Source organism: Microcebus murinus, chromosome 24 (assembly GCF_040939455.1).
Source record: "Microcebus murinus isolate Inina chromosome 24, M.murinus_Inina_mat1.0, whole genome shotgun sequence".
Classification (NCBI taxonomy): Eukaryota; Metazoa; Chordata; class Mammalia; order Primates; family Cheirogaleidae; genus Microcebus; species Microcebus murinus.
Window position 1 is genome coordinate 14,469,096 of NC_134127.1, and position 17,042 is coordinate 14,486,137.

Consider the following 17,042-nt stretch of genomic DNA (forward strand, 5'->3'; position numbering starts at 1 on the left):
TGTTGCCGCGTCTTCCTTGCTGGCGAGGCGGGCGCGACACTCCTTCCCCCTCCCATGGGCTTGACACCCAATAAATGTTATTACTATATGTGCACTTATGTGTTGATCAGTTAAAACTAATTTGATGGTGAGTACATGTGGTGCTTGTTTTTCCATTCTTGGGATACTTCACTTAGTAGAATGGGTTCCAGCTCTATCCAGGATAATACAAGAGGTGCTAGATCACCATTGTTTTTGTGAATGAATAGAACTCCATGGTACACATATACCACATTTTATTAATCCACTCATGTATTGATGGGCACTTGTGTTGTTTCCACATCTTCTCAATTGTGAATTGTGCTGCTGTAAACATTCTAGTGCAGATGTCTTTTTTATTAAATGTCTTTTGTTCTTTGGGGTAGATGCCCAGTCATGGGATTGCTGGATCAAATAGTAGTTCTACTTGTATCTCTTTGTGGCATCTCCATAGCCACCTCATCACAAACTTACACTTTGATTCCTTTTGCTTCTATTGCGATTACTCCTTATCTGACTCCAGCTACCAAGAGCCGCCTTGATCCAGAATCTCTCTCCTCATCATTAGCTCCCTTCTCCCAAAGAGGAGGCCATACTGATATAAATATCAATCTCTCTGTGTTATTTTATTATGTCTTTCATCCATATTGAACAACTGATACTCAAGACTGATTGTAGAGTCTTCTGAATCTAATTAAAACAAATATTTTATTTAAAAATATTTAAAGCACATAATAACTATTCATCTCATTTTCAAAATACTGCCTTAGGAATAGTGATCTTAAATATTTATAAACCATGGTGTCAAGATATAAATTACTACAACACATTGCTTTGTTTTTAATGCTACATGTTCTACATTCTCCCTGTCACCATGGTTCCAAATGCTTGACTATTTGACCACATCCTGGTGTATCCTGCCTTGTGATTATTTCCCAAAGTATCGTGATTATATTGGTTAGCTTGAAAATGTACTTCAGGGTGTCATTATAAAGGTTTATTTTCTTTGTACCTGTAACTGCAATGTTTAGTGTTAGATAAATTTACTATTCATATATAGTCTGTAGTTAATCTTGATCCAATACTAGAGTTGTGTATATGATAACTATATAATTTATTGTTACTGTTCAAGCCCTAGACACTTTTATGAATGAAAGAGAGCACTATTAATAATTATACCAAGACAACTGGCATAAACCAGACCTATCCTGGGCAAACCAAAATGTCTAGTCACCCAGTCATATATCATATCTGAAACAGGTCCTTTTTCTTAGAAGAGAGGTACCTCTTTGGGTTAAATTATGGAGACTTCTAGTATAACTTGTCTTCCTAGAAAAATGGTGAGAGCAGACAAAAATTTTAACATGGAAATTTGTTTGCTGTTCTCTCACATAATATTACTTAAATGCAAATATTTTACTGACCTGCATAATGTATATGTTCTTGCAGTACTTTACTAAGGAAATATTTACCGAGGCATTCTAAGGGCACAATTTGCAATTAAAATCATAGAGCAAATACATTATGACTTACTAGAAAAGTTTGCAAATGAGTTGAAATTTACTGTATGTCATTAATGTTTTAATGTGTAAGAGAAAATCCTGCAAGTTAAGCAATATAAAGGCTATTCAAATGGCCTATGAGGGCATTTTAGCAACACGCATTCTTGAGGACAAAGGTCTTATTTTTAAATAATTGTTTTCAATGAAGGACTATTTTTTTTTAAATCACACCTTTGCAGGGCCATTTGCTAGGTGATTACTCTAGAAAAAGGAATTTTTAAAAGTTCGTATTTCTACTTAATCACTGCATAAGTACTACAAATGTTGGGAGTTTATGGAAAGATATAAAGAAGTAGAGAGTGAAAAAGAATTAGCACTCTGTAATACCCCACAGTTGTGGAATTGGAAATCTGGAGCAGGACACTAGTTAATGTTAAAGAGGGATGTTTCTTCACTGCTCCTGGAGCATCCTCCCAAGTGCAGAGAAAGCTATGAGGGTAGTTCCTGGCCTCTGTCTGCCACTTGACACACTCAGTTCCGGGGGTAGCACTCAGCACAGATTCGCCAGGCTGTTTTCCCCAACATAAGGAGACAATACCAGATAGTAATGCCTGGGACTAGTGGTGCAATTGTGTATTGGGGATTCAATGTTTGGAAGTCTCTTTTGTTCCACATTAAGTTAAAAAGCCAGCAACTAGCCTTAATCAGTCGTTGTAATGATACCCTAATGCCCTACCTCCTGCATCTTTGTTTAATTTTTCAAGTGGTTCAGAACAAATTTGATAAACAGGAGTGCTATTTATTGAAATTTTCAAACTCTACAATTCTTTTTTTTTTTTTTTTTTTTTGAGACAGAATCTCACTCTGTTACCTGGGCTAGAGTGCCATGGCATCAGCCTAGCTCACAGCAACCTCAAATTCCTGGGCTCAAGCAATCCTTCTGCTTCAGCCTCCCGAGTAGCTGAGAATACCGGCATTCGCCACCATGCCCAGCTAATTTTTTCTATATATTTTTAGTTGGCCAATTAATTTCTATTTTTAGTAGAGACGGGATCTTGCTCTTGCTCAGGCTGGTTTCGAACTCCAGATCTTGAGCAATCCTCCTGCCTCAGCCTCACAGAGTGCTAGGATTACAGGCATGAGCCACCACACCTGGCCAGAAGGCTACAATTCTTGAATGAGGATGCTTTGCCAACCCACAGCTGAGACTTGTGATGAAGTCTCTCTGGGCAAGTGAGAAGTGAGGCATGGATGGGGAGAAACCATTCTTGTCTATGTTTCCCTCTTTCCCCACATGCATATATGCTCTCCTTCTCATCAAAATTCTTCCCATTTTCATCAACATTTTAGGCATTGGGGTTTAGAAGATACGGGAAAAGAATAATTGAAGGAAAAAATGGGGAGAAAGAAAAAAGTAAGAATTAAACCTCTACATTGGTGTTATATTATGTATAAAATCTCAAATTCTTATAATAACACTAGCGGCTGGTTATAATTATCTCAAGTTCAATGAAGAATATTTTCCTTATCTATTGCTATATTAAAAACCACCCCAGGCCGGGCGCTGTGGCTCACGCCTGTAATCCTAGCTCTTGGGAGGCCGAGGCGGGCGGATTGCTCAAGGTCAGGAGTTCGAAACCAGCCTGAGCAAGAGAGAGACCCCGTCTCTACTATAAATAGAAAGAAATTAATTGGCCAACTGATATATATATAAAAACTTAGCCGGGCATGGTGGCGCATGCCTGTAGTCCCAGCTACCCGGGAGGCTGAGGCAGAAGGATCACTCGAGCCCAGCAGTTTGAGGTTGCTGTGAGCCAGGCTGACGCCACGGCACTCACTCTAGCCTGGGCAACAAAGCGAGACTCTGTCTCAAAAAAAAAAAAAAAAAAAAAAAAAAAAAAAACCCAAAACTTTGGGACTTTAAACAGTAATTTTATTAGTTTAGTAGTAGTAGATTTATTAGTTCTCATAATTTTGTGTTGGCTAGGCTCAGCCCAGTGGTTCTTCTCCATTTGGTGAAGACTGGGTTCACTCATATGGCTATACCCCAGATGGTTTTCTCCATATGTCTGATGCCTCAAATGGTATGTCTGGACCCAGTGGGGTAGTATGGGCCTTAATCTCCATCAGGGTACTTGGACCCATGGCTCCAAGAGAGTAAAAACAGACACTGCCTGAACTCTTAAGACCTAATCCCAGAACTGGCATCACATCTATTCTACCATATTCCATTAATCATAGCAAATAACAAAGCTGGCTTAGATTGCAAGGGAGGAGAAACAGACTCTGGCTCTGGATAGGATGAGCAGCATGTATATAAAGAGATAGTAGATATTATTGGCAGGCCATTTTGGAGACCAATCTATTACACAGAAATTAAGGGTCGGAGAAGATAAATAATTTGTCCAAGATTACACTGCTAGAAAGTGGTAAATTTGATATCAAGATACCATGTGTGCCTGATTCTAAAGCAGGGTCTCTCAAATACACCAGTGGTTTTCAGACCATGCTTCTCCTGATAGCTCCTCATTTCCATCCTTTGCTGTATGATAATGAATCCTTCATGTGGTTTTCATTGAAGGGAAGGTTCAGAGGCTAAACAGATATGAAAAGATAGCACCCTACACTGTGTTTGCTTCTTTGAGAGATGAAAGCAGTAATATGTTCTCAAGTATTTTACAGTCACTCAAAAATGGAATAGCAGAATTTGAGTCATGAAAGAGCTGGAAGATTCCTCCTTCAATCCTAAGAACTTTTGTCACTATCCATACAGGAATAATACAAAAGTTCCTTCCATGTTTTGCCATAAAACTTGTTAGGATTTCAGATAACATTTGAAGCAAATTTTGCCTCCTAAAAAGTTTACTCTTATGCCACAGTATAAAATAATTTCCTGTGGAATTAAGAAAAAAGTCTCTAAAACAGCTTTTCTTGGCCCCTTTATGTGCTTCCAGGTTATTTTTATCTTCTATCAGTTAATGAGTGTTTAAAAAATTACTCTGTGAGAATTACATGATCCGTAAAGAAAAGAAAGTGATTTGGCTGAAAAAAATAATAGTTTGCAGATTTTTCAATCAAATACATTGCTTGAATTTCTACTTTATGTAATCCATGTTACTATTCTAGTCTTCATATAGTGATATCCAAGAGAAGACTGCAATTGCCCAAATCTTATTTTTATGGAAATAAATGAGAATATCTAGAAACACTATGTATGGATTTGATTTTTTTAATGACTTACATTAAGTAAATATGGACAACAAGTTTTAGAGACAAATTTTCATTTTATTTGTTTTCTTTACTCAGGAGAATAAAAGAAGCCAAAATAATATCAACAAATGAGATGTTTTTGTTTCTATTTATAGAATTTGGAGAATACACATCATAAAACTGACAGAAAAATAAACATTTTTGAAATTTTGAGTTGATAGCTTACATTTGGGGAAGGGATTTTACTGTGGATAATAGAATTGAATATTAGAATAGTAAAACTGGAAAGAATATTAAAATCATCTAGTCTATCTCTCATTTTAATTGGGGGTAGCTAATACCCAAAGATTTGTTTTTTGCTTCAAGTGGCACATCTAAGTTAGAAGTAATTCTGGAGACAACATCGTGTCACCTCTCTATCACACCACGCAACTTACTATATGTGTTGGTCTTTCTCCCCTTGCATTTTTCTTGTCACTTGCACATCACAGTAGAAAGTAAGCTGACACACAATATAAGGTAATTTGGGTGTATCAGGAGGCATACTTATCATAAATCAAGTTTGAATAACTGACTTCACCTATTCAAGCCTAAGCTTAAGTGGGGTACTATGTCATTTAAACGCTGTCATGTTTTAGAATTTTCTTCTGTTCTTCAAGAAATGATAGAACACCATAATTTTACCCCTAAGCTTGTCAATGCATCCAAATTCTGACTTGAATACTTTAAAATAACAGATGAATTGAATTGTGAATAGGTTTGAAATAATTTTTTGTTATTTGATTATTAGACTGTGCCTAGCAACCTATATGTAAGACATTAGTTAATTCTGCTCAGACTAATGTCTTACATTTGTTCTTTTCATGTACTTTCACATATGTTATTCTCATCACCTGAGAAAATTTTACATATTCCTACTTGTTACTGAAGTGCAAACAACACAGATTGTGTTCAACAAATTTTGTATAATGTATTTACATGAAGTAATGTATTAACATACCCATCATGTCAGAGAATGTTCTTTCCTTCTATAACAGTATGCCTTATATACAACAGTATGCTTTATACAATCAGGATGTTGAAATAAATAAATATCTAATGTAGTTTTATTAATAAAATAAATGTAATTTTTTTATTGAGCCAAAGAAGAGAAAACAATCATTCCTATAAATATATCATTCACATGATCCAACTGAGCACATATCAAATATCAATTTTCTAATTGTCAAATTATCTAATCTCTTAATGATTTATTTTTTATTTCATAACAAAAAAGAAAAATGTTTGCTCTTCATGGGTAGCAATTTGAAAATCAAGTAACTTCCAACTCCTTGTGCTCTGGAACTCTTTAAAATACGATTTCAATGGTGCGCTCAGCATATAACAGTGGCTCAGATTTTATTTCACTTATTTATTCCTTCAACAACTGCTAATTGTATTGCTAATATATAAAAAGAAACATTAAGATACAACCCTTGCTCTTGATAAATTTAACATTAATCTGGCAAGAGGAAAAAATAAGTTGTTACTCCATTAGCAACAAAAACAACAAAACTGCATTTCTTTCTGCTTCATGAGTGGGTGACATAATTCATACCCATGGAAAAAATAAAGCTCTACACTTCTTCATTCTGCTTACATGGACAAGAGTGGAATCAAGAGAAACCTGAAATATCAAAGGTTTAGTGATGCCTAAAAGCAAAATCTGAAACTATTGGATTATTTTTTCTTTTAGTAGAACACATTAATTTCTGGCAATGCATAGTGAAACTCATAGCCACTTAGGATATGGAGGAAAAAAATTGCTTTGTGTGGTAATGAAAAAAAGGGGGTTCACTCCAAAGATTGGCAGACAAGGTGGGTCAGATCTACCTTCCTATAGAAACTATAAAACCAGGACAAAATATACAAGTATTTATTTAAAAACAATAGATAGGAGAAAAGATAACCCAGAGAAGTGAACACAGCAGATGGGGCTGTTTTTTCTCCAGATGTTTCTGCTGAATCTGGAGCAGGTACTAAGAGACTAAGAAGCTGACCATAGGTTTCAAAATACTCGTGGAACTACAAGGAAATAAAGAAGTTTTAGAGTAACCAATAAGGAAAGATTTTGATAAACCCAACAACATGGACATCTAAAGAAAGACTGATCTGGAATTTCAATAAACAAAAGCTAAAACCCAGTTTTGAATAACCTCAGTTATTGATTGGATTAAGATTTACTGTTATTACAAGTGCCCCTGGACTAACAGTCAATCATAAGCAAACATCATTTCTGTCTGGAGAAAAGTAACATCATCCAAAGCCTTAAGTGAATCTCTAACTTTTTTTCTATAATGTGTCCAACACTTCATAAAAACTGTAGAGCATATGAGAAGATAAGATCATGTTAATGAAAACCAATCAAAGCAACATGATTATAAACACACCCACAGCAGACCCAGCAAAAGGAGATATTACACAGATTTTAAAATAATCTTGTTTAATATGCTTAAGAAATTAGCTCTTTGAGGTATCTAAAATATATGATTAAAAATTTTGGCAGATTACTGAAAGCTTCAAAAACTGTAAAGAAAACTATTTTCAAAACTGAAAAATGTGAAAACTGAAATTAAACATCATAGATGAGTTTTAATAGAAGATTAGGCATAACTGAAGAGAGATTTGATAAACTGAAAGATTGATAAGATTAAAATATCCATAAAGAAACACAGAGAACAGAAATGACACAAAATATAGAACATCTTTAACAGTCATGTGTGGATATGATGAAAATATCTAATTTATGTGTATTTAGATGACCAAGTTGAGAACGAAGATAATGGGTCAAAAATATTATGTGAAAAGAATGGCTGAGAATGTTTCAAATCTGACAAGTCATTAAACCATAGTTTTAAGAAGTATTACAAACTCCATTTAAGAAAACTCACATACAAAAAAAAAAAAAAAAGAAAACAAAAAACACTACACATTTGAACATTGTATTATTTTCCTAGGGCTGTCGTGAAAAAAAGCCACCACAAACTTAGTAGCCTAAAACAATAGAAATGTGTTCTCTACCAGTTCAGCCAGATGTCTGAAATCAAGGTTTGGTAGGATAATGTTCCCTCCGAAGACTCTAGGGAAGAATCGTTCCTTGACACTCCCTAGCTTCTGTGGGATTTACATAAAACATCATAAGGTCATAAACATCTATTTTAAACGGATAATAACTTCAGTCACATATAAAAACTAATCCTTTATAGTTCTACTCCTTTCGTGTTATTGATGTCACAAATTACATATTTATCTCTTATGTTTCCATTAACATAGATTTATGTTATTTTTTACACTTTTGTCTTTTAAATACTATAAAAGAATTGAAAGTGAAGTTCTGAAACAAAATTATAATATAGGTTTTTATATTTATCTATAAGACATACAGAAAAAATTAATAAAATGTCAATGGTAAGTCCTTCTCTATCAGTAATTACTTTAAATGTAAATGGATTAAATTTCCTACCATTTTTAGTCCAATTATTTTCTTGGTCAGGTGTTCATGTGGTTACTGTAGATTCTTAATTGGTTTCTAGAGTTCTCACAAAGGCATTTTGGTCTTCTTCTTGTTGTTTATTCAGTGTCTCCATGGAGAAAGAGGGCCTGGAACTTCCTAGACTACCACCTTACTGATTTCACCCCATAGTTATTTTTTTTAAGGATGAAACTGGGTTAAATGTTGAACTATTTCAAAATAATGGACAGTGTTTAAAAAATAAGAATAAATTTATTTTAAAATGCATTATAATGTAAAGGGAAAGTGATAGGGCTACAATAAATCAATGATTCTTAACACTATAGTTTCCTGGAATTTCTCCATAGGTGCCCATAGGTGACAAAGGAACCTATGACTTTCAATCCTGAATCCAGCTAAGGAGACATGTTCTTTTTTTTGTTCCATTTTAGATACTGGATTTTAGCATACTTATAATTTGGAAAAAATATTAGCAGAATCAAAGACATGTAGACATTTTCAATATTTAAAGAAAATTTGTTTGATTTTTTCATAATTATAAAAATTAAAATAACTTGGATTTCTCTTTGTGTAAAGGAACTAATGATTTGTTAATTTTATGAGTTAGTGACATTTTTATGTGGGCAATCACAAGGTAGTCTGAGACCTAAATTTATTGAACCCAGAAGGAATCCTAATAAAAACCATGACTGACTTATAAAAGCATAATCACATGAATAAAATTATTTTCATACCCCTAACTGTAACATTTCTAAAAAATATGAATTTTTAAATATAAGTAGCATTTTCAAAGAATCATTTGGTTCAATCAGTAAGTGATTATAGAGCTATTCACAGGATACTGTGGAAATACATGTGAGGAGCATTTTGTTTTCCTAAAGTTCAACATCTTCCTGGAGAGAGTGATATCTAAAAGGAAGAATAAGCATTATCTAAGCCCAGAAATATGAGAAGAAAGGATATTGCACACAATATTTTTGCATTATTAAGGCATACAGTGAGAGAGTGAAGTTGTAGAGAGGATTGGTAGGAGTTACATAGTAGAGATGTTTGTATGACATATTTAGGAGTTTGGGCTTGGGCTTGAAATTACAGGGTTATAAGAAAGAAAATAGCATTTTCTGATTTATATTCTAAACAAAGTATTCTAGTAACATTTTTAGTAGTTGTTTTCAAAATGAAGACCAGAGTCAGGTGGACCAGATACGAAGCTATTGCATTATCCCAGATAAAATTAGGTAAAAGCCTAAAGAAGGAGAATAGGGATTAAAAACATAGTAAGGATATAAAAATGGATACAACTTGATTGTTTGAATGTGGGGAAAAGAAGGAAGAAGAATCTGGAATGACTCCCATTTTCTAGGTTGACTGGCTAATTAGCCTTTTTGGTCTGTAAAACCATATATTAATGTGGGAACATACAAAAACTAGTTGAGATTGCATATGTAAACCACTTAGGAAAATCCTGGAATATACTAGGCACAGATAAAACACAGTTCCCTTTGTTGCTTCTTCCTGCATAAATAAAGGATCATTGAGGAAGTCATTCTGCAAATCATTTTCCTTTTGGTCTCTGTCTTTTTTTTTTTTTTTTAAATGGTATCTCACTATGCTGCCCAGGCTGGTCTCGAACTCCTTGCCTCAAGCAATTCTTCCACCTCAGCCTCCCCTCCCAAGTGCTGGGATTTCAGGCATAAGCCACTGTGCCCAGCCTGGTCTCTGTTTTATTAAGAAAAGTGAGGTACAGAGCTAGTGCTGGTGAGATACATCCACTAAATTTATTGAATGTGTCTCATTAACAAGTTGATGAATATAGTCATTGTTACTTAAATATAATTTATGAAAATCTCTCATTAACAAGTTGATGCATATAGTCATTGTTACTTAAATTGCTTTTTGTAAAAAAGTATTTAACTTGTTGAGCATTCTTATCAAATGCTAAAATATGCAGCTTTATGCTTGTGAGAAAAAAGGAATTGAGCCAAGTTATTTCCCAATAAGTCTACACAAGGATCCCCAAATGCATGTATAATGCCTTTTTGTTGTATCTGCACTTTGTTACCACCATAGTAAATACATTAGGATTTAATTGCCAATTAGTTGATAGATTTTTTTACAGCTTTGTTCTTAGGCACTTGTGATTTTATAGAAAAATAATTTTTAAACATGCAACTTAGAGTGCAAATATATCTTAGAGAAGTAAAATAGTAAGATTATTGAGAGCTTTGCAAGAAACTGAATCTTCTAAAATAAGAACATTATCTTAGCAATAACACAGCAATAACATCTCTAATTGTCACTACTAGAGAAATTGGAACATTTATAAGTTGCCATTTCTATTCAGATTACACATTAATGATATCTTGAATACTTGTATTCTGAAACCATAGTACATGTTGATGATGTGGTTATAGTCTCCTGTGATAACAACCTCTTGTAGTTTATGCATAAATGTTCTTTCGCGTATGTCTACAGTGAATTTATTATTGTATAATCAACGTATGGTGCTGTTAAATAAATCAAAGACTAAATCTCATGCTTTGGAAATGAGTATTATCCTAAAACTTGCACTTATTTCCTCCATGTAACATGGCCTGAATTTTATCTTTGTTGGCTTGAGACCTGGAGTTTCCATACACATAAGCTTTCTCTCTAATGTTGGGTTTTCTTTTTCATTGTGAAAGAGTTTCCAAATTTTAGGTGTTTCTTTAATCCTTGTATTTTTGGCCTACAAACAAGCATACAATTACACATTATAAATCTTAAAAATATAGGGCCTATATAACCTAAAAGTAGTAAATTATCAATAACTACTAAATTTAATGTGCATTGGCATGCCTCACTGAAAACCAATCAGGAGTCTATTTCTTAAAGAGGAGGAAAAAATGCAATAAGAAAAAATATAAAGTATTTTTATAAAGATTTTTATATTTCATTTATTTTTTCTTAAGAGAGAAATAATTCTTACATTGTAAAGAATTCTTAAAATTATGAGATGAGCAGAGGGCTTTAAATTTCTCCCATTCTTATCCCAAATCCCACTGAATGATAAACAGGTGATGCATTGGAATTAGAACATTAGGAAGGATGCCCCTCACACGACTTACATTTAGAAGAATGTCTACTAGAAATGTGGTACAAATAAAAAAAAAATTAGGAGGCATACACGGGTCAAAGTTAGATACACAATTCTATTTTATGAAAAAGTAGGGTACATTCCTGAGACATAATAATATGAGATTCTTACTTGATTTATTTCTAAGGACAATGGCTGGAGGTGAAAAGAGATCATGGTGTAGACATCATTCTAAGGTGTCTTTAGCCACAACACCTCAAGGGAATGCAAAAATAACACTTCTTTAGACTAAAGATTTTAGACACATATAAGAAGCAGAAAATCAGGAGAATGGTAGGGATTCTCCAGAAATATCCATATATCCAAGATGAGACCTGACAAAACAAGTATCAGTTCTAGGAAGGAGTCTAGAGAAAGCCATATTATGTACATGTGTTTGGTGCTCCTGTTGGAAGACAATTCTCCATGTATTTCTCATGTTCTTACATTGTCAGGGCCTTTTAAGAAAAAGACATACTTAAATAGCAAACAGACCAAGCATGGTGGCTCACACTCATAATCCTAGCACTCTGGGAGACAGAGGCAGGAGGATCGCTTGAGGTCAGGACTTTGACACCAGCCTCAGCAAGACCAAGACCATGTCTACTAAAATAGAAAGAAATTAGCCAGACAACAAAAAATAGAAAAAATTAGCTGGCCATGGTGGTGTGCGCTTGTAGTCCCAGCTACACTGGAGGTTGAGGCAAGAGGATTACTTGAGCCCAGGAGTTTGAGGTTGCTGTGAGCTAGGCTGATGCCACAGCGCTCTATCCTGGGCAACAGAGCAAGACTCTGTCTCAAAATAAATGAATAAATAAATAACAGCCTTGGAAGCTAGAGATAGTGTTTGTTTTCCTCTGAAAAGATTCAAAGATGTACTTTCCTGAGTCTTCTCAGGATAGTAAAGATAGAATCTTCTCCCTTTCTCTCTCAAGAGACATTTGCTTATATTTTTAGGTAATAAATCCAGAGATGCCCTTCTATTCTTCCTTAGAGGAGGTTTGTTTACACTCTAGGGTACTGACTAATATGTCTCTCTGGAGAGAAACACAGGCATATGTTCCAGCAGCCCCATGAAAATTCAGAGTTTCCCAATTATAAGGGCCCTTGTCTGTGATGTAGCCAATCCTTGTCCCATCACCCTTCAGGAATTAGAGCATGAGAATGTGTTGCAAGATGCTGTTCTGGTTGCCATAAGTGTGTGTGTTTATATGTATATGCATGTGTTAACTTCTTAGCTTACAAGGAGGATAAACTCTTAATCCACTTACACAGTTTCTGACTTAATAAGTCCTGGCAAAACAGTTGTGTCAAACACAAAAGAAAAATTGGACAAAATTGAAATTCCTACTAGGATTACTCACAATTCTAAGATCAACCTTTCTTCTGTCATACCTATGAATCACTAAGCTAATAATATAAACTTTGAGGAAGAAAACTCTAAGACCACTCAGGGATACATTTTGAAAATCCATGGTAAACTCACACATCTTGCATCGCAAAAAATCCCAACCTTGGTAAACTCACAGCAAATAGACATGTGGTCTGTAAAATGTTTCTGAAAAACAAAAAGTGACTTCAGCATAAGACAAAAATAGGGCATACTTTCATAACAAAAATTTCAGTTTGAATAAATTATGTGCATTTACGCAAAATTTTATAAACATAAAATTTGTGAGAAAGATATGATGAATATGAGATAAGACAAAATATTGAATTAAAAAATGACCAAAAATCAAGCAGAGATTAAAAGGAGATAAAGGGTAAATGAAAGAAATTCACTGGGAGAATTTCCCCTGCAGAAAGTTTGAAAGAAAAGTAGGTTATTATACATGAAAATGAAAAATGGATTGTTACTATGAGAAAAGAAAAGTTGGTTATTATACATTTTTCCCAAGAATGCAAAGGGAAAAGATTTTAAAAATGAAAAATTTTTTATAAAAATAGAAAATAGGATGAGAGATATTGAAACAGACAATAGCTATTTGACAACATGAGTCATAGATATTCCTGAGGATGGGATCATAAATATTGGAACAGAAGAAAATATATATATATATTATAGACAAAAATATTTCTGAGCTGAAAAAAGTACTGTATTTACATATTAAGAGAAAACACTATAATAAGTTCTATATTTGACTTTGCCTGAAAGATGCCAATTTGGGGCCATCAGTGGTGTGCCAAGGTCTGAAAAGATCCACCCCTGATGGCCAATCATTTCCAAATAAAGCCTTTTGCTAACATTTCTCTCGTTGATTGGTTTTCTTTTACAATCTTTAAAATTGAAATTTCTTCTTTAATAATTATTAAATTTTCATCTTAAAACTAAAGAACAAATTGGGAAACTAAAACGTTATATTAGCTATACAATCTATTAATTGCCCAAATTGTACCTTTTGCAGATATTTTGGTTTTAATAAAATTTATTTTATATAAAATTGGCACCAAGTGATTAAAATTCAAACTGTTGGAAATTAAGACTATTAAATAAATAGTTGTGCTTTTTTGTCCAGTGGGAGTTTCAGTTTTGCACTATGACTGTAAAATTGAGCAACTTGTTCATATTTACTCTGGCAAATTTTTTAAAGAAATTTGAAGTTGGCTATGCATGCCCCCATGAAATTACATTAGTCAGAAATAGCATGGAGCTCAACAAGGAATTGTTTTTAAAAAGCCAAAAACAATGTAATTGAAGCAATATATGAGTCTGGTTAGGTCCACTTGGAAACATGTAAACATCACATATAGGTAAGAAACACTTTGAAGAAATGCAAGCTAGCACTTCCAGAGAACATATATTAATACTAGAAATGGAACAAGATTCCAGTGACATCAACATGAAAGATGAGAAGGAATCACCTTCCTTTTATAAACAATGACCATAATAAAGAGAAATGATATCTAAATGTGATTCAATGCCAACAGGGTTAAAAATAATAATAATAAAAGAAAGGAAGAGACAATACGTAAGACTTTTCTTGACCATTTCTATCTGTTGCCTTGTGTTAAAAAATTTTTTTTCAAAATGAAAATTAGTAAGTATTCTTCAAAAAACGAAGCTAAGATAGACTGATAAATATGTCTGTCCCATTTATTGACATAAATAAGCAAAGAATATAAATTTTAACAAAATTATTGACATAGTCACAGAAGTCTCAAAAAAAGAAATTGCAATGTCATTATTTATTACTGCAATGGCCATACATAGATATAAATTGTTTTCTTTTTACAAAAAAGGCATTTACATAATTAAAAAGTATTAACCCTTCTTTTATTCTTTTTTGTTGTTGTTGTTCTGCAATATTCATTATATTTTTCAAATTTTTAAACTGATATGATTGTAGATACAAATTCAACATGGGAACATTTTTGTTGCCTACATTCCTTTTCTGGCCATTATTGTGTCTTGCTTCATTTCATTATTATGATTAATAGTAATGTTGTCAGATATTATATATGAGGGAGAAATATATATATATATATATATATATATATATATATATATATATATGCACACACACATCTATATTAAAAAATTAGCCCAAAACTTAGCAACTTAAAAACAAGTATTTATCATCTCACAAAATCAGGACCAGGTCCAGCTGCACTGGATGGTTCTGGTTCATGGTCTTTCATGAGGTTGCAGTAAAGCTGTCGGACTGGTCTGCAGGCTGCGATAACTTGATTAGCTCTGGAGAATCTGATCTTCACACTCACTCTTATGGCTGTTGGCCGGAGACCCCACTTTCTTGCCATGTGGTCCTCTCCATGGGGTGTTTACCACATGGCTTTTCCTAGAGCAAGTGATCTGCGACTGTATAGTGACCAAGATGGAAGCCATGGTTAGTTTCTATTTTAAGACTAAAGCATCACTTTAGCCACCTCCTATAGGTCACACATCCCAACCTTGGCACAGTATGGAAGGAAACTGCACAAGGGTATCAACACCAGGAGGCAGGCTTCATGGGGGGGCATCATAGTGACTACCCACCACACAGCAAATGACAAATCTTCTGAGTTTCAAATATCCTCGATACGTCACTGATTCCTGTTATCTGGAATAATTACTAATATTAATTATCTTTGTCCTCCCCTTCCCATTCCACATTTCATTTGTCTTCAGTCAGCATCTCAGCCAGTCTGTGTACTTTCAGAAAGTTACCGTATTTTTTCTAAAAGATGTGAACATTTGGTGGACTTGCTTGCTTTCGATTGCTGGAGTTGTTCATTCCCTGGGCATAGCAAAATTAGACAGTGCTTCAGAGAATCTACTGGAACTAGACAGACTTCTTTCTTCTGGAATTATGTATAACCAAACCTATCCCTTACTGCTAATCAGGATTGGACTGTGACCTCTCTGTTATTCATTCAGTTAGTACATGAGAAGAAAGAAATATCCTCAGGCTGAGTGTTCAGCATCCAACTCCCTGAACCATTGTCGTGTAGCCTGATGAAAATATTCCTTGTGGGAGAATAAGGACATATATACTGGAAGAGTGCAGTGTTGCAGGCAGAGGAAGCAAAAAAATTCCAATGAGATTACTTCTTATGAAGTGAGAGATTCCATTTGCATTTTTAGCCCTCGTGAGTTGGTTTAGTTAACATTGCTGCCCTTACATCCACTACACTTTCAAAAGTCAATTGAAGAGAAAACTTAAGCATGAGCCCCTGAGTGGTAATAAAGAGAGCTATTCTTGACAACAACCCAAAGCAAAAACAGAAAAATGAATCTTCTGAACTTTCCAAAGTACAGCCACAGATGCACTCTATGGCTCAAAAGAGAAAACACTTATTACATAGGTTATGATTAATTTTTCAATTTAGATACACAGGGAAAAAAATGAGTATGTGCCCTTGTGCCCGGTACTAAAAGAAAATTTTTCCCTTGGGTCAAAAATACATCAAGAATTCTGACCCTTTTTTCCATTATCATTTTTCTTGGGCTATTGAGGAAAAGTAAGAACAATGTTATGTATCCCTTTCTTAATTCTCAATTATCTTATAACAATATAGGAAAGGTTAGAGACAGAGTGTTTTCCCCTCTACACCTCTATTCCTTCAATATGTGTGAATAATTCCAGACATACGGTGAGAGCATAACTACTTTGTTATCAGTATCCATAGTCTTGGCTTTGTTATGTCTTTTCCTGAGCAGTTCAGTAACTATATTTTAAAAGGATTTTATGTGTCCTCCTTTCTTTTTTTCTACCAATTCCCTCTTGTTATGTGATTGCTTCCTTAGTGAACACACAGTATGCACTCTGAGTTAATAACAATAGCTACAGATTAATCAGGGAAAAAAGGCATGTGAACCACATTGATAAAATCAAATTTCTATTTGATTTCCTATTCCCTCGTAAGGACTACCTTAACTTTAAAGTATAAAAAACTAATTAAACCTAGTTACAAGGGATGAAATCACTAGTTAATTGTTCTTAGGGAGATTTTGGCGAACAGAAAAAAAAGTTTATTACCTTCAACAGCAGATATGGCTCTCCACAAAACAGAGACAAGCAGAGTGCCTGGGAGTGGTAAGTGCTCAAAAATATTGGTCCACTAAATGAATTATTTATTTAATTATTTGCCACCTAGTTTTTGATTTTAAAAAAAAGAGTAGCCTTCTCTTGTTCTCGCGCCTGGAAACAAACATTTAGAAATATTTTGAGATATAATACTTATCCTA